Source organism: Humulus lupulus, chromosome 2 (assembly GCF_963169125.1).
Source record: "Humulus lupulus chromosome 2, drHumLupu1.1, whole genome shotgun sequence".
Taxonomy (NCBI): Eukaryota; Viridiplantae; Streptophyta; class Magnoliopsida; order Rosales; family Cannabaceae; genus Humulus; species Humulus lupulus.
In genome coordinates, this window is record NC_084794.1 from 149781060 (window position 1) to 149808273 (window position 27214).

Genomic DNA, 27214 nt, shown 5'->3' on the forward strand with positions numbered 1-27214 from the left:
CAATAGTGGAATCCATACTTTCCTAGTTGATCAAATATTGGTTCCCTTAAGGGTTAGTTCTAGAATTGAATAGTTATTGAGCTCAAATCTATAATTTGATCATAGATTAATTATTCGCTAGTGAATTAATGGTACTTAAGGATCAAGAAGTAACGAACAAATAAATGGAGGACAGAACTACATTTATTGATTATATCAATGGACTACAAGAGAAAAATTTGTAAATATAATTCTATAAATACTTAGAGTGAAATTCCATATTTATAGTGAAGTAATCATGGAATTAATAAATAAGATTTTTAGATTAAAGAGTTTAATTAATAATCTGGTTTATTGGAGCTTCATATTATAGGTCTTGGTCCCTGGGTCACCTCTGTCCTACATTGTCAAGGGTAATGATGTCATAAGGAAGATTTGTAGAGAGAATGACTAAATTTCAAAGGAATTAATTTTCTGAGACAAGGATATAATTATGTGATAATTATGGACAATTGATTAATTGTGAATTAATTAATTATTAAACTATATACTTTTTATTTTGAAAAACTGTGTGTTAAAATAAATATTAATCATGTTTGGATTAATATAGAGAGAGATTAATAATTTTCTTATTATAAGATATTTATAATAAGATATTTATTTAATTAAAACTGATAATTTAAGATAATGTTAATTTTTCAATTAACTGATATTTATTTTAGAATAAATATATTATCTTAAATATAAATTAAATAAAAAATGAGAAAATTAGAGAAATCCCTATATGTGGCTCACGACACTCTCACTGTACAGTGAGTGTGTGTGGCGCCACCTAGGGATAGAAAATATCCTTGGGATTTGAATTTTGAATTTCAAATTTATTTGTTTATTTAATTATATTTAATTTAAATAAGTGATAATTGATCATTTTTATTTTAAATAAAATAAAGATTAATTAAATTTGTTAATTATCTTTATAAACTTGAAAGAAGCGATACTTTCAGAATAAGAAAAACAAGTTTTTTTTTACTACCAGACTCTCTCAAGAAAGATAAGATAGAATTTCCTACACATGAAATTCTAGAAATTTCTATAGCCTTTCTCTTCTCAATCCTCTCTAAATCTCATGTGTTGAGTACATCTAGAGAGTCTAAATCAACATTTGAATCATACGTGTCCACAAATGTCCTTGTGTGTTTGAGGATTGACTTGGAAGGCTAAGGTGTGTGCTTTCAGAATAAGGATAGGAAGATTGTTGATTCATACAAAAAGATTCAAGGACACTTTATAGGCTTCAAGAGGTAATCTTTTATCTATTTGTATGTGATTTAATATATCTATATATGTACGATCCTAAGTGGTGTTAAGAAATTTTTAAAAGTTTGCATTCTGCTGCGTATTCTGATTTTCATATTTAATACCAATAGTAACTAATCAGTTTTCTTTTAATTGAGTAAAGATTAATTAAAATAGTTTAATTATCTTTATAAACCTAAAAGAAGTGATTATTTTATAAGTATGTTGTTTCTAGGTTATTAGACTCTCTCAAAAGTAAGAAAGGATAGACTTTTCTGTATCTGAAATTCTAGATGTTTCCGTAGCCTATCTCTTCTCAAACCTCTCTAGATCTTATGTACTGAGCACATTTAGAGAGCTTAAAAATCAACTTCTGAATACTACGTGCCCACACACGTCCTTGTGTGTTAGAGGAACGACTTGGAAGACTAAGGTGTTAGCTTTCATAAGGACTGGAAGATCATTGATTTTACTAAAAGACTCAAGGACACTTGATAGGCTACGAGAGGTAATCTCTATTCCTTCAATGTGTTATTTAATATATCCATATATGTAAGATCGTGGCTGGTATTAATAATTTTTTAAAAACCCCTCCATATACATTCTGCTGTGTATTTTGACATTTTTCTAATTTAATACCAATAAATGGAACCATCAAATTTGTATTTGATTTCAAAAACTCAATTGCAGCCAATTGGTTTGTGGCCAATAGGAAGAGGCACTAAGTTCCATGTGTTGTTGAGTTGCAATGCTTATAATTATGTATTCATAGCTTGTCGCCAATGTGTATCAAGGACAACTTGAGCGTAAGTTTTTGGTTTGTTGTGATTTGTGATGATATCTAGAAAAGAAGAATGGGAAAATGAAAAATGTGAGTATGAAAGAAAAATGGGATAGTAGATATCGAGTACCTGTTGTAGAACTTGGTACGTAGGTATGTAGGATCTCATTTATATAAGTCTATATGCATGCTCCCTATAAATATATATATTCAAAACAATATACATAATAGAAAACATAAAAGCATACAAGCATGTGAATATTACAGAGATACGTAAATAAAATAATAAAACCATTATAGTACTTATAAGATACGTAGTGGAACAATGACTACACCCTTTAGATTCCCTAACCTGAGTCAAAATAATTAATTCGAGAGCTTTCAATTGAACAATCAATTAACAATAAATAAACCAAAATCCTAATATTAATGAGCAATAAATAATAAAGAACACCAAGATTTATAGAGGTTCGGCCCCAATAATTATTAAAGACCTACTTCCTCTTAGATTTGTTGTGCAAAATAGATACTAAGTGCAAGTGTACATTGTCAACAAGTAATAAGGTGATAAGAACCCAATATCGTATCCACAAGGATTGTTTTTAAGCTTAAAATTGTGAAATTCAAGTTTAGCAAAATGATTAAAAATAAAAGAACCAAACTCAAATTAAATTGGAAATTGATTTTTTTTATATGCAATTAAAAATAACTAACAGCTGAAATTAAAGCCTAAATTAATGGGATGCAATAGGAAAATCAGTTGACAATAAAATGGTAAGCTAGGATAATTAATTCCCCCTGTTTTGCAATTCCTGGAAGCAATGCTATGAAAATGCTGCGGCATTCCTAACAGTTTACTAATCAAGAATTCTAATCAAGTCCATAAGTTTCTGTCGAAGTCAAATGGGTTTAACTCTCTAATTAAATTACTTATGTCTAAGTTAATTTAATTTTGAGAATTTTCTATCAAGCCCCAATTCTATTAGATTATGCAAGGTAAAGATATATGTCTATACCCTCACAAAATTAAGATCTAAGAACTTAATCATGCACCATTCAAGTCTTTTGTCTAATAATTAAAATCTTTTTCAGCAATCTTAATTATTTCAATCATTTACTAAAGGTGATCAAGCAATAGTAAATATTAAGCATGAAAATTACTTGAATGAATAAACCTCAATTAGCATTAAGCATCAATAGAAAAGTTCCACAATTGCATAACAAGGTTTCTTAATTATCCTAACTTTAAGAAAATTAGTTCATAACTTTAAACACAGAATAAGCCAGCTTATAATCAGCCATAAATCAAAATAAAATCCAAGAAAGAGTTGAGTGCAATAAGAAGGGGAAGAAAAACAAGCCAAGAGTATGATGGAGTGTCTTCCAAATAGCTCTTCTCTCCTAGTCTTCTTCCTTCCTTTTACTCTTTAATGGCTGCCAAAAATGGGTGTGTATTTTCTTCAGGCGGCTGGGTTTCCCTCTTTCCTTATTCAGCTGTGTATCCTCCTTTTGAAAAGATGATCCCCTTGGGCTAGGTCACTTCTCTCCTCTCATGTCACGTGGGCCTCCTTTTTTTTTTCTTTTTGTCCTCTTTACCATAAATGGGTCCAAGGCAAAATGAAGCCCAATAAGCACTTAAGTCCTCACCAAGCAGCCCAATTTAAATATTCCCCAAAGTGAGCTGATAAGTGGTGTCCACGTGGGCCATCCAAATAGGCTGGCTAGCTGTACGTTATGCTGCTGAAATGCTGCAGCATTTCCTCCTGCTGAAACCATTTAACACTTGAATCTCTTTCCAAATGACCAAAATTTCACCACCACCTGCCAAAATAAGAATTTCACACTTAAGGATATATTTTTCCAGCAAATTACAATTATATAATATTATTTTATTATATTTTAATATTACACAAAACCAAGATAAAGACTCTATAAAACACTCTAACCCACTCTTTCTTGATAAAATTACAAGTTTAAGCGCATAAAAATAACTCTAATTCCTAGAGTTATCAATTAATATTGAAGGTTTACATAAGATCACAAGGGATTACAAGTGGATTTCTATGTGTAAAAGACAATACAATAAAGCAGAATAGGGGCTAGGTATAAAAATAGGTTTTTTGGTATGTTTCTAAACACTGGTTGGTAAGCAATTTCATAAACCCCTTTTACTATGGTGAAGGGTTTGCATTTAAAATGCTCTTTTAGCCCAGGGTCTGCACACGGGCGTAACTGATGGTGGAAATATCTCATTCTTCTCGCAAGTAGTTATAGCCTTACCCATTAGGTGGTTTAATCAAATCTTCAGGGTTGTTAGGTGCTCTTTGTTGGTGGTTGGGCACTGCTAACGGTGAGTGTAACCGCTTCTCGCCGACTAAGTTTGGCTATCCAACATACTGAGCAACTGAGGTTCTAGTTGTAGAATGTCGAAGTGTTATAAAGACTTCCCCTCAAGAGAGTGAATTGCCCAAAAGATGCAATAATGCATCTTGGCATTACAGCTTGGGAAGGGTACAACCATCATTGACACAGGCTTCCTGAACATCTCTCACTACCACTTGCTTGACAAAGTTCCTCACCAAGAATCCCTTATATGAGACTCAATGCTATGCCTTGGCGTAGGAGTTGGGAAAAGTGTTTACCGTCTGTAAACTGTTTTTCTGCCAAGCAGTAACTTGTCGTATACTCTGCATGTATACACCAACCAACCTGTCAGGAAGTCTGCCCAGCCGACTCCACATGTCCAAGCTTAGTGCCACATTAGATATGTCAATTTTTGGGGTAACATTCGCCCCCAAGTTTGCAATGGTGCAAAGGTAGCATGGAAACTTTCCATTTGAGGTCATACCGTCTGCCCCTTTCCATGTAGCACAATGTCTGGTCCAATTAGTTGCCTTTGTGTTTCCCCAAAATTCCAAAAAATAACTTTTCACTCATTCCCGACTTTTTTTTTCTAACCATAAAGTGCTATGATTACCATTTTTGACGCCTGTACCGACAGTTCTGCAGCTATAAAGAAGTGGGCTGACATGTGTGGCAGTTGAAAGGACGTAATTGGAGAGAGAGGTGGACGAGTGGCCAGAGTTTATTGCTGACGTGTGTGGGGAGGCATGGAGGCAGCAGTTGAAGAGACTGCTGAGTGGACAGCTGCATTAGTTCTTGGCAGGAGAGAGAGCACTTCTCTTTTCCTATAAATAAGGGTGCCCAACCCTCTCTTCCTTTTTCACCTTCTTCTTCACTTCACGCAAACCAGAGCCAAAATAAAACCATAAACCTCCTCATACCAGTTCATTCGAGAGCCAACCCATGCCCAGACTCCTGCGTCCCGCGATCTTTGCACTACAAGCACGTTCCTGGTGCTACACTCCACAGCAAGTAAGCTTACCGAACTTCTCTAATTGACTAGGCATTGTGTGTGAGATAATTTTTTCTTTTATGTGTTTTTGACTGTAGCTGAGGGTGGTTTATTGAGAAGATCTTTGTGTTGTATTCGCATGTCACTTGAATCTGGATTTGAATGACTATTTTGGGTAGTTCTAGGCATGGGTTGCTAGTATTAGCCTTTGATTTTATGAAAATCCGCTTCACGATGCCCTTTTTTGACTTATTTGTGTTCAGTGTTCTTGAAGAACAATTCTTGAAATTCTTTTAAAAAATTTTCCGTTTCCTCGGCATTTCTTGTTCCTGATCTGCTTTATTTGCTGGTCGGTGTTTCTCACTGTTCTTAATTTTATACTGGTCGGTACAATACAAGACGTATATACCGATCAGCACAGTTCGGTACTCTCACCTCTTCCTTTCATCTCTTTCTTGTACGCGCAGACCATTGGGGAGGTGATCACCAAACTAACATCGACTTGCCAGAGCTGTCATTAAGTAAAGGTACCGACCAGCCTAAAAACCCCTACTTCCAGCCGATGACTATGGCCCGTACAAAGAAGGTACCACATTACTGCCGGTGCCACTCTCCCCCTCCTACCATACTTTCGGAAGTGTGGCAAACTATTTTGGGATTTGCCTTACTCATATCTGCCCTAAAGGTATTAGGTTTCCATCTGCTTTGTACGTCTTGTACAAATCCGAGGGTTGGCCGGTGCCTTCTGCGCATGAAGTAAACTTTCTGTTTGACCTCAAGTCCAGCCCCTGCTAGAGCCACTTGGTGTATTTATATTTTAGCCAAAGGGATCCAAACATCTATTTGGCCAATACCGATATTATTTCAAAGGTTGGGGAGTATGCCAGCCAGTACTTTGTCACTACAGACATTGCTGCCAACCTTCTTTCTTTTTAGTGCAACAGTGTTTTTAGCTGTCTAGCGCCTACAAAAGAAATGGAGAAACGGGCTCGGGAGCTGGCCCCTATGGAACCAAGCTACAAAGACCTCGTCAGCTTGACCACATAGGAGAGGCTTGTTAGTGCTAGGCTTTATCCTAACCTTAAGGCAAAGGGTAAGGATAGCACACCCAACAAACAGTCTCCCAGAAAATTGCCGCCAAGAAAGCAACCGCCCAGCAAAGCGCCGCTTAGCAAGAAACAGAAAGCCTCCACTGTACCTCCTGCTAGATCCTGTGTCGTGCACCACACCCAGAGTTTGGCTGGCATTTTTATTAGAGAGACCACTGAGGAAAGTGCCCCTCAAGCTAATACTATACCCTAACACAGAAAGGGGAAGCAGATCCTGGTTAAGCGTATGGATCTTGACTCATCAGATAGCGAAAAAATGAACCCCCTACAGAGAGCACTGAGCAGGCAGAAAAGACCACTGAAAAGACCCCCGTCCCCAAGAAGGTGCACACCCCTCTGGAAAAGGCAGGGGGACAGACTCTGTAACGACCCGGATTTTTAAGACTCGATATTTTGGAAATATAAATGTTTTCATTTAACCAAATGTCTCAAAAACCCGTATAAAAAAAAACTTTTTAAAAGTCGTATGGCCATACTTAAAATTTAATACAAACATATTTTATAAAGAGTGGAGTGAGCCTAGTTTATGAAAGTAACACAACATTTCCAAAATAAAATGGCTTCCGAAAAGGTCGGTCCACATGTACATCTGCAAGGTAGACTCCAGCACTCATTGCTCTGCCTTGCCCTTGTTCTTACCTACAACAAAAACAACTAGGTAAGCGAAAACGCTTAGTAAGTTCAACTTTAATAGAAAAGCATGCAGAGAAGTAGGGTTCCGAATCCATCCGGTCCCTACACAATCAATTTCAAGAACTTAAAAGCGTCCTGACAAACTTATGGTCATGCCTGATAACCAATGACAAATTATTTCATATAAAAAAATAAATTCTTGCACTCAGAAAATCCCAAAACAAATAGATATATTACATCACAACTATTTCTTATCAACAAATAGATCCCTGCACTCAGAAAATCCCAGAGCAAGTAGATATAATATATCACAATGTAATTCAAAACCAACGCTCAACAACTTCCAACAATTCGGTCATAACAAGCCCTCCAGCATAAATGCTAATCTGTAAGAGAGAACCGAGTCTCAACACTAAGATCTAGCCAATAAATATCCCCATCAAGGGTAACTATCGTATTCCCTAGGGCATCACTACTTATCCAAGAGTAAATTTCTCACAAGGGTAACCATCAAGTTACCTAGGGCATCACTACTTATCAAAGAGTGTAATTGAAGTTACACGAGTTACAGAGACTTCTATATTAATCAGTGGCGCGGGTGAGCAATTCCCCTAGGGTGTTCAACCTCACTCAAACTTGGCAACCCCTAGTATCTCTGGGCACTCTCACTGAATGGCCAATATTCACGGCTACTATCGCGGAATAACTTATCAGAGCACTTGCTCAGGTTCTAACCGTTCACTGATTAAGTAAGCATGAGGGCCCCTAGGTCCCATTCATTTTGGCGCCCCTAGGTTTAAACCAGCAATCCTCACCTCTTGGCCACTCTTCACAGTAATGAACCAGACATAATAAAATCAAGCAGTGTGACGGGCATCAGCCATCTAGAATATGACTGATATCTACCAGTCATATTTTATGAATCAGCACCTACTAGACTAACGTCTCTAAGCAAGCTTTCTACAACAATGTATATATGTGGATGTGTCTCTATACTAACATACAATAAAATAGTTGTTTCATGTTGCAGCCACACAATATAAGTTGACTTACTTGGAGTCCTTAACACTCAGCAGGATTTCACCCTCAAATGTATAGTCCAGTTATGCTTAGCCAGTACTCGTTTTAATTATGGCACTCCATAATTCATTATTAGTATTTTGGGCAATTTGGTCATTTTAAAAAAAACATTTTTAATGATTAATGATCCTTATTTGGTTTCAAACCCATTCAAGAAATTCATACTCAAAAAATTGAGACTAAACCCTAAGTCTTGGGGAGACCTATCCTATGGTCTTGATACCTAGGTTCGGATATCACAATAGTATTTTCCCACAATTCGCTAAAAATATGATTCTTTAAAAGTATCGCTATTAACCTGTACTTTCAACAAGTCGGTTAAACATATAGAAAATTTTAGCTAGTATTATATCCAGAAAATACTAATTAAATTCCGTAATTTTTTTTCAAGAAAAATAATATCTTAATTTTCCTTTTATTTTTTTAAGGTTTTACTCTCTAAAAATCAGTTTAAGGAAATAGCCCAATTTCAACTTAATTGGAAAAACCGTTAATTTTTTTTTTATCTTGACTAGTTAATTTTCAGAAGTCAATTAATCAAGTTTACTTACTAGAAAAATAATTTACTTAATTTTTTTCTCAAAGTATAGGGTTTTAAACCCTCTTTCAATTTATTAACTTGTTAATAAATTAAATCTTTTATTTTTAGAAAGAATAAAAATTCTTTAATAAAAATAATTCTCACAAATCTGAAAGTGGTATTTTAGGTCAAAATATGTTTTCAAGACTTACCGAGTTTTTATCTTGCAATAAGCAAAATTTTACTTTTGACCTTAAGTTCCAAAATCTCATTTTTGCACTATGTGTGAAAATCTCATTTTTCACATTTTTAACTACATACTTGGTTAGGTCATAACTTGAAATTTACTTACCCAATTGTTAGCAAATTTTGTATGCCATTTAGGTCTTTGTAAAATCTTAGGTCAAAATGAACATTTTTGATTGGTGAAGATATTTTTCAAACATTGAGGTGAAAATGATCTTATTTTCAAGTCCTTATTTTTTCCAAACTTTGGCACTTAATAACTTTCAAACCGTTCAATATTTTGTTAGATTTTACAGTGGAATATTAGGTTATGCCAAGAATATGTCCACCAATTTTTATAAAAAGACTGGGTTCATTTGTCCTATATAGTGGCTGTCCAAACTTGATCCCTAAATTAAGAATACGAAAAAACTGTTTTTTACCTAAACTTTGAAATAACATAACTCACTCATTTCTAAACATTTTTTAGTATTTCAAAAGCTCAATTTTATGTACTAAATCTTAACAACATCACAGTATAATTAAATTTTATAAAATCAATATACAGTGGATGCTTGACCCCTTGGAAGCCACAACTCAAAACTTATATTTTTGTTTTAGGGTTTTCAACAAAACCCTTGGGGATAACAACCATAAATATTATAAAGAAACTACCATAGCCTTATTACATCACCATTAAGAAACTTTAAGCATTAAATATACAAAATAATTCTTAAAAAATTAAAAACCATACAATAACACCCATAAAAAGTAAACTTTTTGCCTCTTGTTGTTCTTGCTTAAGGTTTGGATCTTTCTACTAGCTTTGGATTCTTCAAAACCCTTTCAAAACCTTAACCAATTCCCTCAACAATATATATAATTAGCTATTGAAAGATCTATTGTTAAAATCTTTACAAAAGTCAAGTTTTTGAAACATTTACCTTAGGGAAACCCTTCCTAGACCAAAGCTTAAGCTTCCAAGCCTTCTTAGTGTTCTTGAGGTTAAAAATGGAGAGAAAACTTGAGAGAGAGTTTTCAAAAAATATGAGAGTTATTTATGAGAGGGGAGGGTTGGTTTTGGGGAGGTTGGAAGGGTTTAGACTACTCTAAAATATCTAAAACACTTAATTGTTTTTATTATGACCACTTTAAGCCATTAACCCTAATTTAAATGGGGATTTAAAACTAAAAATAAATTTGGTCAACCCAATTAACTCCTTCACATGGCCGGCCACAACTTCTTTTATTTATGTTATTATATATATATATTTTATAAAGGTTAATAATAATTTCCTAAGAATTTATCTTCTTTTTTTTCCAAAAATAAAAAATGACTTTCTATAACCTTTTTAACTCTTATTAAGTTTTAAAAATAAAACTTAAGACATTATAATTAAATTAAATGTTTCTTAACTTAAATTTAATTAATCACACAATAAAATTTAACCTAAGGTCCATTCATGGAATAAAATTCCCCAATTCGGTAAAATTAAGCATTTAACACCAAAATGCCCTAAAATTTCCATTTTCTCTTAGGTTATTATTTTTCACCAAACTTTAATTTTTATGAATGTATTTTATGCCCAAAATATATTTTCCATAGTTTTCATTTTATTATGAGATTTTTACCCGATTAGGGTTTTTGTGTCGGTCCAAGACCGAAAGTCTTATCTTGACTTTTAAACACAAAATTCATAATTTGGCTAGAAATAACTCATGGAAATAAATTCCAAAAAAATATAATATTATTTAAAATAATATTCTTAACTCAGGGAAAACAATCCCGACCCAAGTCGTTTCAAGGTACCCGAAATGCAGGACGTTACAATACCTACAATTTATAGAGGTTTCGTCCTCGAAAATTATAACAAATGAGGATACATCTCCCTCATCTTGTCTTCTGCTTCCCAGGTTGCCTCTTCAATGCCATGGTTACACCACTGTACCTTTACCAACGACGCCGTCTTGTTCCTCAACACTTTTTCGTTTCAGTCTAGAATCATCACCGGCTTCTCCTCATAGACGAGTTAAGGATCAATACTTAGCTGCTCATAGCTAAGTACATGTGAGGAGTCGCGCATGTATTTTCTCAACAAGGATACATGAAACACGTCATGCACCTTAGACAGGGCGGGCGAAAGAGCTAAACGATAAGCTACTTCCCCAATCCTCTCTATGATTTCGAAAGGTCTAATGAATCTTGGGCTAAGCTTTCCTTTCTTCTCGAACCGTGTAGCCCCTCGTAGCGGAGCTACCTTTAGCAACACATTACCTCCAACCTCAAACACCAGGGGTCTCCTGCATCGGTCGGCATATTTGCGTTGTCGATCAACCGAAGTTTGCAAGCGTTGCCTTATCTATCAGATGTCCTTGGTAATCTGATCAACCTCATCTGATCCGAGAAACTTTCTTTCATTGGTCTTATGCCAATGAATCGGTGATCGACATTTCCTTCCGTACAAAGCTTCATACAGAGCCATCTTGATGGAATCATGATAGCTATTATTGTAAGCAAACTATATCAGTGGAAGCTTCTCATTCCATGACCCTTGAAAGTCGAGCACGCAGGCTCTTAGCATATCTTCTAGGGTCTAAATTGTTCGTTCGCTTTGACCGTCTATTTGCGGGTGGAAAGAAGTGTTGAAATTCAGTTTAGTACTCAACCTCGTTTGGATTCTATCCCAGAATGTCAAGGTGAAACTTCCGTTGCGATCTGATACAATCGAGTTGGGTACACCATGCAGTCTCATTATTTCTGCAATGTAAATATCTACTAACTTATGTGCCCCATAAGTTACCTTGATCGGCAAGAAATGAGCAGACTTAATCAGCTTATCTACGATAACCCAAATGGCATCATGCCCCTTGGGAGTGGTTGGTAGACCTGTGACACAAGAAGTACTACAACTCGGCAGTCATTGCCACAAGGGTCGAGGAGTTCACTAGTTTGAAGCAGGGCAATTTGACGGTAGCAGAGTATGCTTGGCAGTTCAACCGATTAGCCAAGTTTGCACTAGAGTTGGTTCCAATTGACTTTCTAAGGCTACCAAGTTCGTTAGAGGACTTAGACCAAAGATTGAGTTAGGGGGTTAAGCTAGCAAACCCTGTAACTACTACGTATGCCGATGTTCTAGAAACGGCTATAGAAGTAGAAAGGCTTCAGGCGAATGTTAGTAAGGAGGAGACCAGTAAGCCTGAGCCTAAATAGGAAAGTCAACCTCAGAATAGTCAGAACAACAACCACAACAACCATTAGTCCAACAACAATAATGGTTAGAAAAGACGGCATCCCAACAATGATAAAAGAGCATGGACAAACAATGGAGGTAGTAGGTCGAGTTATGTAGAATACCCGTAATGCTCTAAATGCCAAAAGAAACATCCTGGTGAGTGCCGTGCAAACACCAAGGGATGCTACAACTATGGACAGGAAGGACACCGGAAGAGAGAGTGTCCCAGCTCAAGCTAAAGGAGAAAAGAGACAATAAGATGGTTCCTGCCAGAGTCTTTGCCTTAACCCAGGGGGAAGCTGACACTAGCAATAAAGTGGTCATAGGTCAGATTCCTATCCTCAATAATGTATTTTCAGTATTATTTAATTTGGGATTAATTTGGGAGCCACTCACTCGTATATCTCGTTAGGAATGATATAGAAATTAGACAAACCTTGTGAAAGATTTAGAACTAGGTTTGTATCATAGTTGCCTTCGAGCGAAATAATCCTATCATCACGAATAGTACGTGTGATAGTCAGCATCCCGTGATCCGTAAGGGGAAAGACCGGGTAAGCTGTGCAATCCCACATCGCCTGGGGAAGGTCAAGTGTGATGATTCTAAGACTGTGTAGGTATGGGACTACACAGTTGAAGAGGGCTTAAATGGATTGATGGGTACTACCTATATCAACAAGATGCATCTTCTTTTCGGTAGCCCATCACTTAAGAACTCCAAAGTTAAGCGTGCTTGACCTGGGGTAATCTAGGTATGGGTGACCTCCTGGGAAGTTTTCCTAGGAAGCATGTGAGTGAGGACAAAGCATGCTGAAAAGACTTGTGTTGGTTTGTAGGGCCAGTTGTCATTCCAGAAAGCAGCCATAGTGACGTGGGGCGTCACAGTACGAGGCGTACCGATCAAAATTGAGGACGTAGAACTAGAAGGAGACCTGATAGAACTAGAGATCAAAGACTTCGACGTGATACTGGGATGGATTGGCTATCAAGGCATGGCACAACCATCGACTGCCAATGCAAGAAAGTGACGTTCGAGACTCCTGACGGTTAGAGATTATGCTTTATGAGAAAAGTTTCAAGACTATGCACGCCGCTTATTTCGTCTCTCAAAACTCAGAGGATGATAGAAAAAGGATGTCACACTTTCTTAGCCAGCGTCACGGATGTGGTAAAGGAAACATCACTAAAGGTTGGAGACGTGTGCATCATAAAGGAATTTCCAGAAATATTTCCTGACGACTTACCAGGGCTGCCGCCAACTCGGAAAATTGACTTCACAATCGAACTATTACCGAGCACCGAGCCTATCTCAAAGGCAACATACCGGATGGCTCCTACCGAACTCAAGGAGTTAAAGACGTAGCTACAAGAACTCTTAGACTTGGGTTTCATTAGGCCGAGCCATTCGCCAAGGGGAGCACCGGTTCTATTTGTGAAGAAGAAGGATGGAAGTATGCAGATGTGTATAGATTACCGCAAGTTGAATAAGGTAACGATTAAGAATAAGTACCCGCTACCCTGGATTGACGACTTGTTTGATCAACTCTGAGGAGCAATCATGTTTTCAAAGATTGATCTACGGTCTGGGTATCCCCAGCTCAAGGTACGAGAAGAGGATATTCCCAAGACAGCTTTTAGAACTTGTTATGGACATTACGAGTTTTTTGCTATGTCTTTTGGTCTTACCAATGCTCCAGCCGCATTCGTGGATTTATTGAATAGGGTCTTTCAGGATTACTTGGATAAATTCGTCATAGTGTTCATCGATGATATTTTGGTGTACTCAAAGGACAAAGTTGAGCATGAGGAACATTTAAAAATGACCATGCTGCGACTAAAGGAGCATCAACTTTACGCCAAGTTCAAGATGTATAAATTTTGGCTTTCTCAAGTAGCGTTCCCCGGCCACATATTATCCAAGGAAGGAGTTGTTGTTGACCCATCTAAGGTAGAGGCTATGAAAGATTGGCCAAGACCAAAGAACACGTCAGAGGTAAGAAGTTTTCTGGGACTAGCAGGTTATTATCGGAGGTTTCTAGAGGGATTTTCTAAGATAGCCACTCCACTCAGCAACTTGACCCAGAAATAGCAGAGGTTCAGCTGGACGGATAAGTGTGAAGAGAGCTTCTAGTTGCTTAAGGATAAGTTATGCTCAGCACCAGTACTTTGTGTACCGACACCGAATGACAAGTTTGTAGTCTACTATGATGCATTGACGCAAGGTTTGGGTTGTGTGCTGATGCAGAATGACAAGGTGATAACCTACTCCTCAAGGTAGCTGAAGGAATACGAGCAATGATATCCAACGCATGATATGGAGTTGGCAGCGATGGTCTTTGCATTGAAAATCAGCTGCCATTATCTTTATGGAGAACGGTGTAAGATTTATACAGACCACAAAAGCTTAAAGTATTTCTTCACTCAAAAGGAGCTCAACATAAGGCAGCGCAGGTGGTTAGAACTAGTAAAGGATTATGACTGCGAAATCCTATACCACCCAGGAAAGGCTAACGTAGTTGCTGATGCGCTAAGTAGGAAGAGTTATGGAAGTTTAGCAGCGTTAGCTGGAATACAAAAGCCCTTCAGCAGGAGCTGATCAATGCCAGAATAGAGATAGTCATTGGTAAACTAGCTAACTTGTCCATCCAGTCAAGACTGTTAGAAGTTATACGGATCAGATAAGGGCAAGATGACACATTAGTAGCCCATATGGATGTAGTTAAAGAAGGCAAGGCCACAAATTTCTTGATATCAAGACAGGGGTTCTTGAGATATAAAGATCGGGTATGTGTGCTGAATGATCAAGGGATTAAGATGAAAATTTTAGAAGAAGCGCACAATACCCCATACTCTGTTCACCCAGGGTCGACCAAGATCATTCACGATCTTAAAGCACTGTATAGGTCGTCAGGAATGAAGAAAGATATAGCGGAGTATGTGTCTAAATGCTTAGTATGCCAGCAAGTGAAAGCGAAACATGAGCGACCTGCACGCTTATTGCAACCACTTAGTATTCCAGATTTGAAAAGGGACATCATAGCCATGGATTTCGTGACGAGACTTCCACGAACAAATAAGCTGCATGACTCAGCTTGGGTAGTAGTAGATAGACTAACCAAGTCAGCTCATTTCCTGCCTGTTAAGACTACGTATACAGCAGATCAGTAAGCAAACATTTATGTTCAAGAAATAGTAAGACTGCATGGAATTTCTAAGACAATAGTATCTGATAGAGGATCGGTGTTTACATCTAGATTTTGGGGAAGTTTGCAGCAAGCCATGGGTACCAAGTTAAGTCTTAGTACGACATTTCATCCTCAGACCGATGGACAGTCCAAGCGTACCATATAGATTTTAGAAGATATGTTGCGCGCTTGTGTACTTGATTTCGGAGGATCATGGAGTAAGTATTTGCCGCTGATAAAATTCTCCTACAACAATAGTTACCAGTCAATAATCGGGATGGCACCCTATGAGCTGCTTTATGGAAGAAGGTGTCGATCGCCGCTACATTGGGATGAGGTAGGAGAAAGGCAACTTCTTGGTCTCGAAGCTGTTAGAGAAGCTCAGGATGTAGTAGTGCTGATTCAAAAGCGAACGTTCGATGCTCAGAGCCGTCAGAAAAGTTATGCGGAGGCCAAGTGGCGTGATGTAGAATTCAAAGTCGGAGATCAAGTCTTCTTAAAGATATCTCCTATGAAAGGTGTAAAGCGGTTTGGGAAGAAAGGCAAGCTTAGTCCCCGGTTTATAGGTCCTCTTGAGATATTGGACAAAGTGGGAGTAGTTGCTTATAGATTAGCCCTACCGCGAGCTCTAGCAGATAGCCATAATATGTTACACATCTCGATGCTGCGTAGATATGTGTCAGACCCATCTCACGTCGTCAAGTATGATACGATAGCAGTCCAGAAAGACTTGAGTTACGAGGAACGACCGATTAGCATCCTAGATAGAGGGATGAAGGAATTGCGATCTAAGAGTATTCTGATAGTCAAGGTCCTATGGAGTAATAGTTCCGAATGGGAGGGAACATGGGAGTTGGAGGAGGACATGTTAGCCCGGTATCCAGAATTTTTTGGTAAGTAAATTTCAGGGACAAAATTCTTTGTAGTAGGGGAGAATTGTAGAGTCCCAGAATGTTTACTTAGCCTAGCTAGATAGTAGTAGTAGTAGTAGTAGTAGTAGTAGTAGTAGTTAGTATTAGTTAGTAGTATGTTTGTTACTGTTGATTTTGGTTCAAGTTGGGACTTATTTGGAAACTCATAGCAATAGGTATGGATTTTATAAGTTTAACCTATAGTTTAAGAATATTAATTATAACATAAGGTTTGATTAATATTGCTGGTCCTAGATATATTATTTATTATAACCTAAGGTTTAGATAGAGCAAATAAGAGCATGACACTTGTCATAATCATGATTATTAAGGAATTAAGTATTTTGATGAATAGTTATAATAAAAGAAAGATCTAGAAGCTCTGGAACCTTCTAGCAATTGTTAGGATCGTATTATGACTCAGTCAAAGCTGTTTATCCAATTCAAATTATGCTGAAAAAGTGCAAATACATGTTTAATATATCTACGTATGCCGATATATCGTAGCATAGAGGCCCATATATTGCCTACGGAAGATACGGAAAACACATCGACTTTGCACGAACGATCGAAGAAACCTCGGGAATACAGGGGGAGGCAATATATCACCTAGGGTGGGCGATATATCGGCTCCATGAGTATATTTTTGAAAGTTTGACTTTTTTAATTTAAAAAAAAAACCCTTAACCACTTAGACCTGCCTTTGAATGATTTTGACTGAGTTCTAGGCGTCAGTTGAACTTAAATTCAAATCTTTTTCATTTTATAATCATTTATTTACTCAAAATAAAAGGTGTTAGTTTCACTCCTTGAACTCTATAAATAGACCTAGTACTCATTCATTTCCTTCATTCTTCAAGCATTTGATGAGAGCCTCCAAGGTGATAATGTTACTATAGAGAGATACACTTGGGTTTTGGGTTAAAGCTTTATCATTGTAAGAGTTTATAAACACTTGGGAAGTGAGAAATAGTGTGATTTTGGTATTGAGGTTTAGACCAAATTCATAAGGTCATTCAAGGTATTCCTATTCTTTAAGTCCAATTCTTTATAATTCTTTAGTTTTCTTTAGTTTCTTGTATTCAGATCCTAACTCTAGTTATTGATTCTTGATTAGGTATTTAAGTTCTTGAAACTTAAGGTCTTTCTTGGTAAGTTTCTTATTGATGGTTTAGTTCCCATATTCATCTTTATTCTTAGAGATTCACACCTTTTCTACTATTGGTTTATAGGAGTTTCTAAATCCCGTTCTTGTTTCCAAATATCCCTGCTTTTGGTAAGGAAAATAAGATAGACTTTATATTCTTATATGTTCTGTTTATGTTATGTTACGATATGTATATGTATAGTATGTGTTGATCCTTGTTTTGGTCAACGACACGGAGTCTAGAAAATGACAGAAAAATAATACAGAGCTTGAGAAAACAATCTAATGGGAAATAAAGAACACAAAGGATTATAGTGGTTCGGCCCCAGTTATTGGTAATGACCTACATCCACCTGATACTATTATTAATATTGAGCTCCAAAGGTGTGATCAAAGAACTAGGGTTCCTGAGTTTCACATACCTTCGAAGAAGAAAATAATACAAACGATGGATAAAAGTAATATAATTCGGAAAAAGAGAAAGATCCCCTCCCTTGAGCTATTTCTTGTGTATTTATAGGCTCAAGAAGGGTTACATGAGTTAAGTAATAATATCTTCCCTTAATAAACGGATCTTCAGGTCATAATGAAGAGATATTCTCGGATATCATAACAACTGTACAAATTTATTCATAAATAAATGGAGTATACGAAAAGACTTGAATTTCTCATACGGAAATATCTCTGGTCGATATGCGAGCAGTATCTCTGCTACGTGTCAGCCACGTGTCAAAAATTCTTGCCACATCATTAACAACTGTTTGTTGGATAAACATTTGCCCCCAAGTTTATTTATCGCGACCAGCAATAAGTAAACTTAGGAAACTAACCTTTCGTATGCCCCACGAAATCTGTCAGAGCCTCTCGTGCGTTCTCGAAAACCGTGACCTAATCACGTCCAATCATGCCTTTTTAGTTTCCAAGTAACCTTTCCGATGGCTATTACACTTCCCCATGCCTTCAAAAAGGTAACTCATGATTACCCCTTTTCAACACATCTCAGCTTCTACAAATAATCCTCACATTTACCTTTTAACTTTTTACTCGCCATTTTCTTTCCAAGAATTCTCAAGAACTCCATCTCAGAGCTCAAAACTTTGAAGGTCTTCCGTCACTGTTCTAAGGATCTTTTGTTTGCACGCCCAAAATCATTCCATTTCATAACCTCCAACCTTCATCCAGGTAAATTTCCTCAATTTTTAAACCCTTTGAAATGGCATGCATACTGCCTTTGAGTTCTGAAACTTTGTGTTCCTCAGTAAAAATTCGTGAGGATTTTATGTACACCGTTTGATGCTTGATAGGGTAGTGTAGTTTCACTCTGTAGGAGTTATGTAATGCCCCAAATTTCCTAATAAGGTTTAAGACCTTGATTAGGAGGCCAGGAGGGCCATAATTGCTTTTTTGTGTTATTAAATGATGATATGCATGTGAACCCATTTCAGAGTAATTGGGTGATTTTCATATTTTGGCCATTTCAGGCATTTTTGGCATATATGTGATATGTGTGTGGTGCTTTATTATTATTTGGTTATGCTAGGGTTACTCAACACAAGATGATCCTAGGAGGTAAGCTTGTGGGAAAGTCACAACGAGATTTATTCTTGACTCGGAGTGAGTCAAGGGGTATTTAGAGCATTACCGAGTTATTGGTTAATGGGAATAAATATTTGGTAATAAATTGGGAGTTAGTAAGATCAGGGAGAAATTCTGGAGGTTTTGACTATTTTGCCCTGGGAGTGTTTTCGGGACCCCGAGCGTTAGGATTTGTTTGAGGCTACTTAAGCTTGAAGTAACCTTTTAAAAGAATAAAAGAACGTTATGTACGTTCCTTCTCCCTCAAAGTTCCATTTTCGTTCCTTGATCGCATTGTCAAAAGTAACATAAGTTTTAGGACTCAGAATCAAGCGAGGATCGAGGCATAGAAATCCTAGGAAAGACTAGAAGCTTATTAGCCGGATGATTTAGTTGGGAAACAACTCAATCGGAGGTAATTCAAGTTTTAAGTTCTAAGTTTTTTAAAGTTTTTAAGCTTGAATTGGATTATGTGTTTTTAGGTGATTTGAGACTTGGGTTTTGATGGTTTTGGACCATTGGGGAGTTTGGGAACTTTTATTTTTGAGTTTGGAAGTGTTTAGGTATGTTTATGAAAGGTTTTTAGATGAAGAAATGGTGTTTTTGTGGCTGGGTTCGAGGTTGAGCCGCGACTCTGTTCTTGGGCGCTGCAACTCAAGCTTGAAGAAGCTGGTGGTTTGGTGCTGATGGGCTATTTGAGCTGCTGCTCTATTGGGTAGAGTTGAGGCTCTAATTGCTGTCAGAGAGGATTTTTGGGCCTGACTTGAGTGGGTCTGCGACTCTAATGGTTGGGGCCGCGGTTCAAAAGAGGAAAAGTGACCAAAATTGGTTTTTAGTCATGGGAACTTAAACCTTAGGCCTCGGGATCATTCCTACTACCCAGATTGGTGGCGTTTGATATCTCGGAGGCTAGGTCTTGGTTCTGGGATTGGTTTTAGAACTTGAACTCATTGGATCACCATTTTTGGTTGTGACTAGGTTATCACTAGAGGCTTGGAATCGGGATCGTGCTTGTGGCTCGTTTATTGGTAACCTGTGCTTGGACCAAAGGTAAGAAAACTGCACCCTGTGTATATGTGACATGCATGGTTATTATTGATGCATGTTGGATTATTAAATATGACATGCATGATTATTGTTGAGGCATGTCAAGTGGTTAAATATGATGCATATGATGCACATGATGCACGAGAAACATGTGATTAGGACATGCTTTGTATACTGAGTATGATATTGTTCACAGCTTGAGCCTCTGTGTTTATGCATGATCCTAATTGTGCTAGTATTTGTTAAGTAAGCATGATGAATTCCTTGTATTCGGATATTGGATATGTGATATATGTTTGGTGGCATTGCTTACTTGTATATGGCACTTACTAGTCAGGGATACTGACCAAAGAGTCAGAAATGGCATAGCGTCAAAAACGCAGGGCAAAATGAAGATTAGATCTAATCGATATCAGCATTGAATTGCTCTAAGGCATTAATGCTGGACCAACCCTAAGGTCGATGAACTTAAGCACTTGCCTAGTTTAAGACTAGTTACTAGAGCAAGGGCCTAAGGCCCAGGTGACCGTTTGTTCCATGGTTATGACTCTATGGTCATGAGGAAGGTTATGTTGGTGACTAGTCACCATACACCTATCCTATTCGAACTAATAAAAAGTTCACTTGTTTATTAAGCCCCGGTGACCCTATCGTCACAATGCTAAAAGGGGCTATACCCAACTTAGTGACTTTTGTGACTGTCACCTATTTGTTTGGACTGAAAGTCCTGGATGATTATTATGATCATTGGTTGATGTGTTATACTCAACATTATGTTTCTATATTGGGCTAAAAACCCTGGATGATTATTATGGTCATCGGTTGATGTATAAAACTCAACAGTACATGAACTCATTTGCCTGCTTGAATAGGGCTATATCTGCTAGGCGTGTGCCTTATGATTTGATGACATGTTATTACTGTTCATGAGCATATTAAGTTTTCTTGCTGGGCTTCGGCTCATGGGTGCTATGTGGTGCAGGTAAAGGCCAAAGAAAACTGGACCATCCTTGAGTTGGAGAGCTTAGGTGATGATGTGTGCATATGCAGCTGGTCGACCACCACGGCCGAGGTTTGAAGGGGAACTAGGGTTAAACCCTGTTTTGCCGCCTAGATCGGCTGGTTGTAAATATTTTCTTGTAATAGACCTCTAAATTATATTTTTATGATCCTAATGTATATAATAAACATTCTAATGAAACGTTATATCTTAACCAAAAATTTTAATCCCTAAACCGCTAATCATACTTAGTTACACGATTTTGGCCAAATGACTCAATTAGCGAGTTTAGCACTGTTTACAAGGCACACCGTAACGGTCCCTGGAGTTTAGGGCGTTACAAGTTAGGAACCAGTTTGATAGTCAGGATCATAGGTTTAGGGCGTAAAATCGAAGTAAAAATTTGATTTTTAGGCTAGCTGAAAAATTGGGTTTTTCCCGCAATTTTGGAGTTGAAAAAGCTTTTTCCAGGAAAACTTTTTACTTTCACTTTTGGATCCGTTTTTCAAACTGTTCGCATAAAACTTAGTGTTTCGGTTAGAATATTGCTGGTTGTAGATGCGAGCAACGTTATTCCAACTTTAAACATAAGCTCTTAGGTTGTGCGTCTTATCTCCTCCTTTCTCTGTTTGGAGTTTACATGCAAGACCCGTGGGGAGCAGAAAGACCTATCGACGACGACCTGCTAGCTCAACTGCTCGAGGACGAAGAACAACCTTCGTCATTGATACCCAAAATTCCATTTTCTCGTGCCAATCCAAACAATTCCCTGTCTTGACTTAAAATATGGCTCGCACCAAAACCAAAGCCCAGAAAAGGAGAACTTCTGATCCTTCTCATCAGCCTGCTCCTTCGGCTGATGCTCCCTCGACCAGTGGTCGAGATGAAAATGCTCCCGACCCCAACATCCAAAGACATGCCCGTCCCTGACATGCCATTCAGCCAAATGTTGAGTGGCACTTAGTCCCTGAGAGCAGAGTGATGATCAGAATGATCGCCAATTATATAAGGAAATACGATCTCACAGGGGTGACCCTAGTCAGACCTAACCAAGACCAACAGGCGAATCTTCCTAGAGGCGTCTTCAGCACATGGTCGAGGTTTCATATCGAGGCAGGGGCTACCTTGCCTCTTCATTCATTTTTTTAGGGGGTGGCCAACTATTTTGGAGTTTCCCCCTTTCAAATAACGCCAAACGGATATAGGATGCTCGAGCACTCTATATCCTGTATAGCCACAAGAAGTGGCCCGTGCCAACGCCTCATGAGGTCAACTACCTGTTCGACCTCAAATCCAACCCCAACCAAGAAGGCACGGGGTTTTTTCACTTATGTCATCAGGAAACTGGGCGCACCTTCCTGACTGACACGAGGCTCCTAAGTCTCACCGGGGTAACCGGTCCAGGCATAGCCGCTCGGATAGACTTCCGACAGCCAACTCCACTCCATCACACCATCGAGAGGCAAACTTCGAAGAAGTACCTGGAGCCAGGCAACAACAATACAGTCGTTCGGTCAGAACGTCGACTCCTAGCTCCCAACCATCCTCGAGAGCGCCCAGGGGAGCCTGAGGAAATTCCCGAAGGAGATCCGAGGAGGGCTCGCAGCATCAGCCCGTCCCCAACAACCATCCTCCGCCTCGTCCAAATCGCCAGGCGCGGGACCAGCAAGTTGGCAGGGCCGAAAGGCCCCCACCAAACTTGATCCGTCCTGACGGAACTAGGATCGCCTCTCCAGTCAGGCATCCTCCATCTCCAATCAGATATCCGTCTCCTCCTCGGCCCCTCCGAGATATCCCAGCCTATGGGAGTAGCAGGAGGAACCCGCCATCAGCTGGACCTTCCCGGCGTAGCAGGGCGCCAAGGGAAAGCCCAGATCCTCACAACCAAGGGCGGACTCCAAGCCTATCTAGCAGGAGAGCCTCTTTTTCTCTACCTGGCTGTCACTGAGGATGCAGCTAGTGCCGTATTGGTACGAGAAGAAGACCGAGTTCAGAGACTAGTCTACTACATCAGGAAGAGACTTCTCGGGGTTGAATCCCGGTACCCGTTGATGGAGAAATTGGCGTTCTGCCTTATCACGGCCTCGTGAAAGCTCAGGCCGTACTTCTAGTCCCACTCAATACACGTCATGACCGATCAGCCTTTAAGGCAGGTTTTGCAAAAACCTGAAGCATCGGGACGTTTGTTAAAGTGGGCAATCAAACTCAGTCAGTTCGAGATTTTGTACACTCCACGAACAGCTATAAAAAGTCAGGCCCTGGCCGATTTTATGGCAGAGTGCACGGGATTACAGGAGGATCCCGCAGAAGACTCACCCCAAGTCACCTCGCCCCAGGCGTCGTGGAGGATCTTTGTGGATGGTTCATCCAACGAGAACGGCTCTGGAGCTGGAATCATTTTGATATCCCCCGAGGGACATAGATTCCACTCAGCACTGAGATTCGAATTCAAGGTCTCCAACAAAGAGGCCGAATACGAAGCTTTGCTGGCCGGGCTAAGGATAGCCCAGGAGTTGAAGGCGAGCTCCGTCCAGTGCTTCAGTGACTCCCAGCTCGTGGTAAATCAGGTTCTGGGCGAATATCAAGCACGGGGACCCAAGATGGCCGCCTATCTGGCAAAGGTAAAAGTTGAGCTGTCCGCGTTTGAGCGAGGCTCGATCGAACAGATACCTCGGGAGCAGAACGCTAACGCAGACGCTCTTGCCAAGCTCGCCACCTCTGGGGAAACGGAGACCTTGGGGTTAGTGCCTATAGAATTCTTGGAGAAACCAAGCATAGAAGATGTCAGGACGGAGGTCAAAATGATCGATGCTAGGCCGACCTAGATGACCCCGATCCTTGAGTATCTCGTCGAGGGAAAGCTGCCTGAAGGGCGTAATGATGCACGGCGAGTCCTCTATCAAGCTACTAGGTATACGATAGTAGATGCAGTGTTATACCGACGTGGGCACTCCCTGCCTCTCCTACGATGTCTTCTTCCAGGTGAAGCAAAGGCCATCCTACAGGAGGTGCACGAGGGTTTTTGCGGAGACCACACTGGGGGGCGAAGCTTGGCCTTAAAGGTCCTGAGGCAAGGGTTTGACTTCGTTGTTAAAAGCATGTTTTGTCGATTCGGCCTGCCCAAGAAGATCGTTTCCGATAATAGCACTCAGTTCGACAGCGACCTGTTCACTGAGTTTTGTGAAAGGTACGGAATTGTGAAAAGTTTCTCCTCCATGGCCTATCCTCAGGCGAATGGCTAGGTCAAAGCTGTCAACAAGACTCTAAAGGCGAGCCTCAAGAGGAGATTAGATAAAGCGAAGGGGGTCTGGCCGGAACAGCTCCCCCAGGTCCTATGGGCATACCGAACCTCGCATCTGACTCCTACGGGTCATACTCCTTTTTCCCTACCTTTGGGAGTGAGGCAGTCCTCCCCATGGAGGTTAAGGTGCTTTCGCATAGGGTCCAATATTATGACCAAGACCGTAACCATGAGCTACTGTGCAATTCCCTTAACTTAGTTGATGAAAGGCGGGAAGATTCCCAACTCCAGCTCGCCCATTATCAACAGAAGGTTACTCGCTATTTCAATTCCAAAGTCAAAAAGCGCGCTTTCAGCGTTGGCGACCTGGTCTTAAGGAGAGTCTTCTTAGCCGGTAAGGACCCCAAAGATGGAGTCTTGGGACCGAACTGGGAAGGACCATATCAAGTCATCGAGGTCATTAAGGGGGGAACTTATAAGTTAGCTCGGCTTGATGGAGGGGCAGTCCCGCAGACTTGGAACGCCATCCATTTAAAGAAATACTATCAATGATTCACTTGTAAGGCCTAGAAGGCCATTTTTTATGTATTAAGCAATGAGAATCAGCTTTTTGTATATATTGGTACATGTTTTCAAGTGTAATCTAAAGTAACCACGAAAGACCCTTTCCCAGTTACTTGGGGGGCATATGGTACCTGGATATAACCAGGTCTCCTTAATGACTTGGAAGTTGATTCATATCAATTGACCGTTGTTTTTCTTAAAAAACGCGAGATATTGATAAGGATTAACGCTAACTAAGTCCTATCCTGGATATAACCGGGTCATAAAACTTAGAAGTTGATTTAAATCTATTGATCGTTGTTCTTCCTAAAGAGCTCGAGATATGGATAAAAGTTAACGCGAACTAAGTTTTCAAATTAAGTTCCTGGATATAACCGGGTCATAAAACTTAGAAGTTGATTTAAATCTATTGATCGTTGTTCTTCCTAAAGAGCTCGAGATATGGATAAAGATTAACACGAACTAAGTTTTTCAAAAATTGTAACCAAAATGCGTAAGGAAAAGAAAGAGGATCAATTAAAAACAAAATTGAGTTAAATTGTCTCGAGGTGGAAGCACCTCATGCAAAGGTTACACAAAAAGTATTAAAAAATAGTGAAGGAAAGGGCACAAGAGAAGAAATCCCTAAGCTCCGCCAGGTGGCCCCTTGGAGGTCGCTGTCTCGCCTTGCTCAGCTGCACCAGAGCCTTCCCCGACCTCGGAGGGCGCTTCTTTATCAAGGCGAGCTTGGAACTTCACCAGCAAACGCTCCCAGAGGCTCGCTAACAGAAAGGAGAAGTCAGCGTCTGGATTGTAGGCCCAGCAATGGTAGAACAGGTCTTCCAGGGCCTTTTCCGAAGTTGTCCGCTCGGCCTCTAGGGCGGCCTTGGCCTCAGCCTTCGCGGCATCTAGGTCTGTCCGCGAGGTGGCAAGGGCGGTCTCGAGCTCTTGGACCTTCGAGCGGGTTTTTTCCAACTCGATCTGCGAGTCCGCCAAGGCATCCTTAGCCGCCTGCAAGGTAGTCTGGTGCTCGCTCCTCATGTCCTCGAGCTAAGTTTTTGTCCTGGCGATGCTCCGATGAAGGACAACGGTGCTCTGCGAAGGTGAAAAGACAATTGCCTTAGAAAAAAGAGAAAGAAAAAACAGGGAAAAGTGTAATAATAAAAACCACAAAAAGGTTAGTTAGCTTACCGTCATGGCCATGCCCAGTGAAGACTCCAGCACGCCCACCGGGCTCATTGTCTCGATGGCCCTGAGCTCCTTCTCGTTGAACTTGTATATGTGGCTGACGGCGTAGTTCGCCGACTCATACACCGTTCCCTGGAAGGCCTCTGGGATCTTCTCCAGGTCCTGGGGATTGACTGGGATGCGTACCTCGGAGGATACAATCGCCGAAGTTTCGAGCTTCATTCCTGCGTCTCGGGCAGTGACCGGAGCTCGCAGAGGGGGTGGGGGCATGTTGCTTCCCCCTGCAGCAGGAAGAACCGCTCCCATGACCTGGGCAGCTGGGGCTTGCTCCTTCTCCTTTGCAGGAGACTTGGTGGGGGTCCCGGCGGCGTGCTTGGACATCCGGAGCCTCTTCATTCTTGGCCGAGCGGTCCCAGCTGGGGGGTTCCCCCCGAAGAACGCACCTCGCAGGCTCTCCTCGGGCTAAGACATCTCTTCTGTCAAAACAAAAACATGGTTAGTACAAGAGTTAGCAATCATACAGAAACAAAAACAAAGGGGTAAAGAGAGAAATTCAAGTATATGTATACTAAAGGGAATCCTACCCCCCGAGCTAGAAGAAGAATCTAAGTCGACTACTTCCCGAGCTGGCGCAAGTTCTGGGTCCGAGGCTGGCTAAGGGCTAGATTCCTCTACATATTTCCTAAGCCCCGGAGCTACGGCACCCCTCCGGAGTGATGGCCATGACCGAAGGTTGGTCCCATACTCCTCGAATAGGATCGACCTAAAGGCTAGGGTGTTATCTACTACTACGATACCCTTATGCCGGCTATCTTGGTAGTCCAACATAAGCCGGTCGACACAGTGGAGCAGGGTTGTGTTCAGGTCCGGATCACTTCGGTGACGATGGACGAGCTACCTAGGATTGAACCTAGCTAGCCGGGGGTCTGCTGTGGCCCTATCTAAACTCCTAAACATGTAAGGGTTACCTTGGCCAGAAGGACCCGCGGCTACTCCGGACTGGATCCTCTCCTCGCCCGTCCTCTAGGCGACCTCCAAAGCCCGCTTCCTGTTCCTCATGAGGGGAACTTCGTCGTCCTCGTCCGCCTCATCTACATTTCCCGCGAACTCCTCCACGATGATGGGTCTAGTGTCACGAGCTGGGGGAAGCCCCCGGGGCCTCCTTA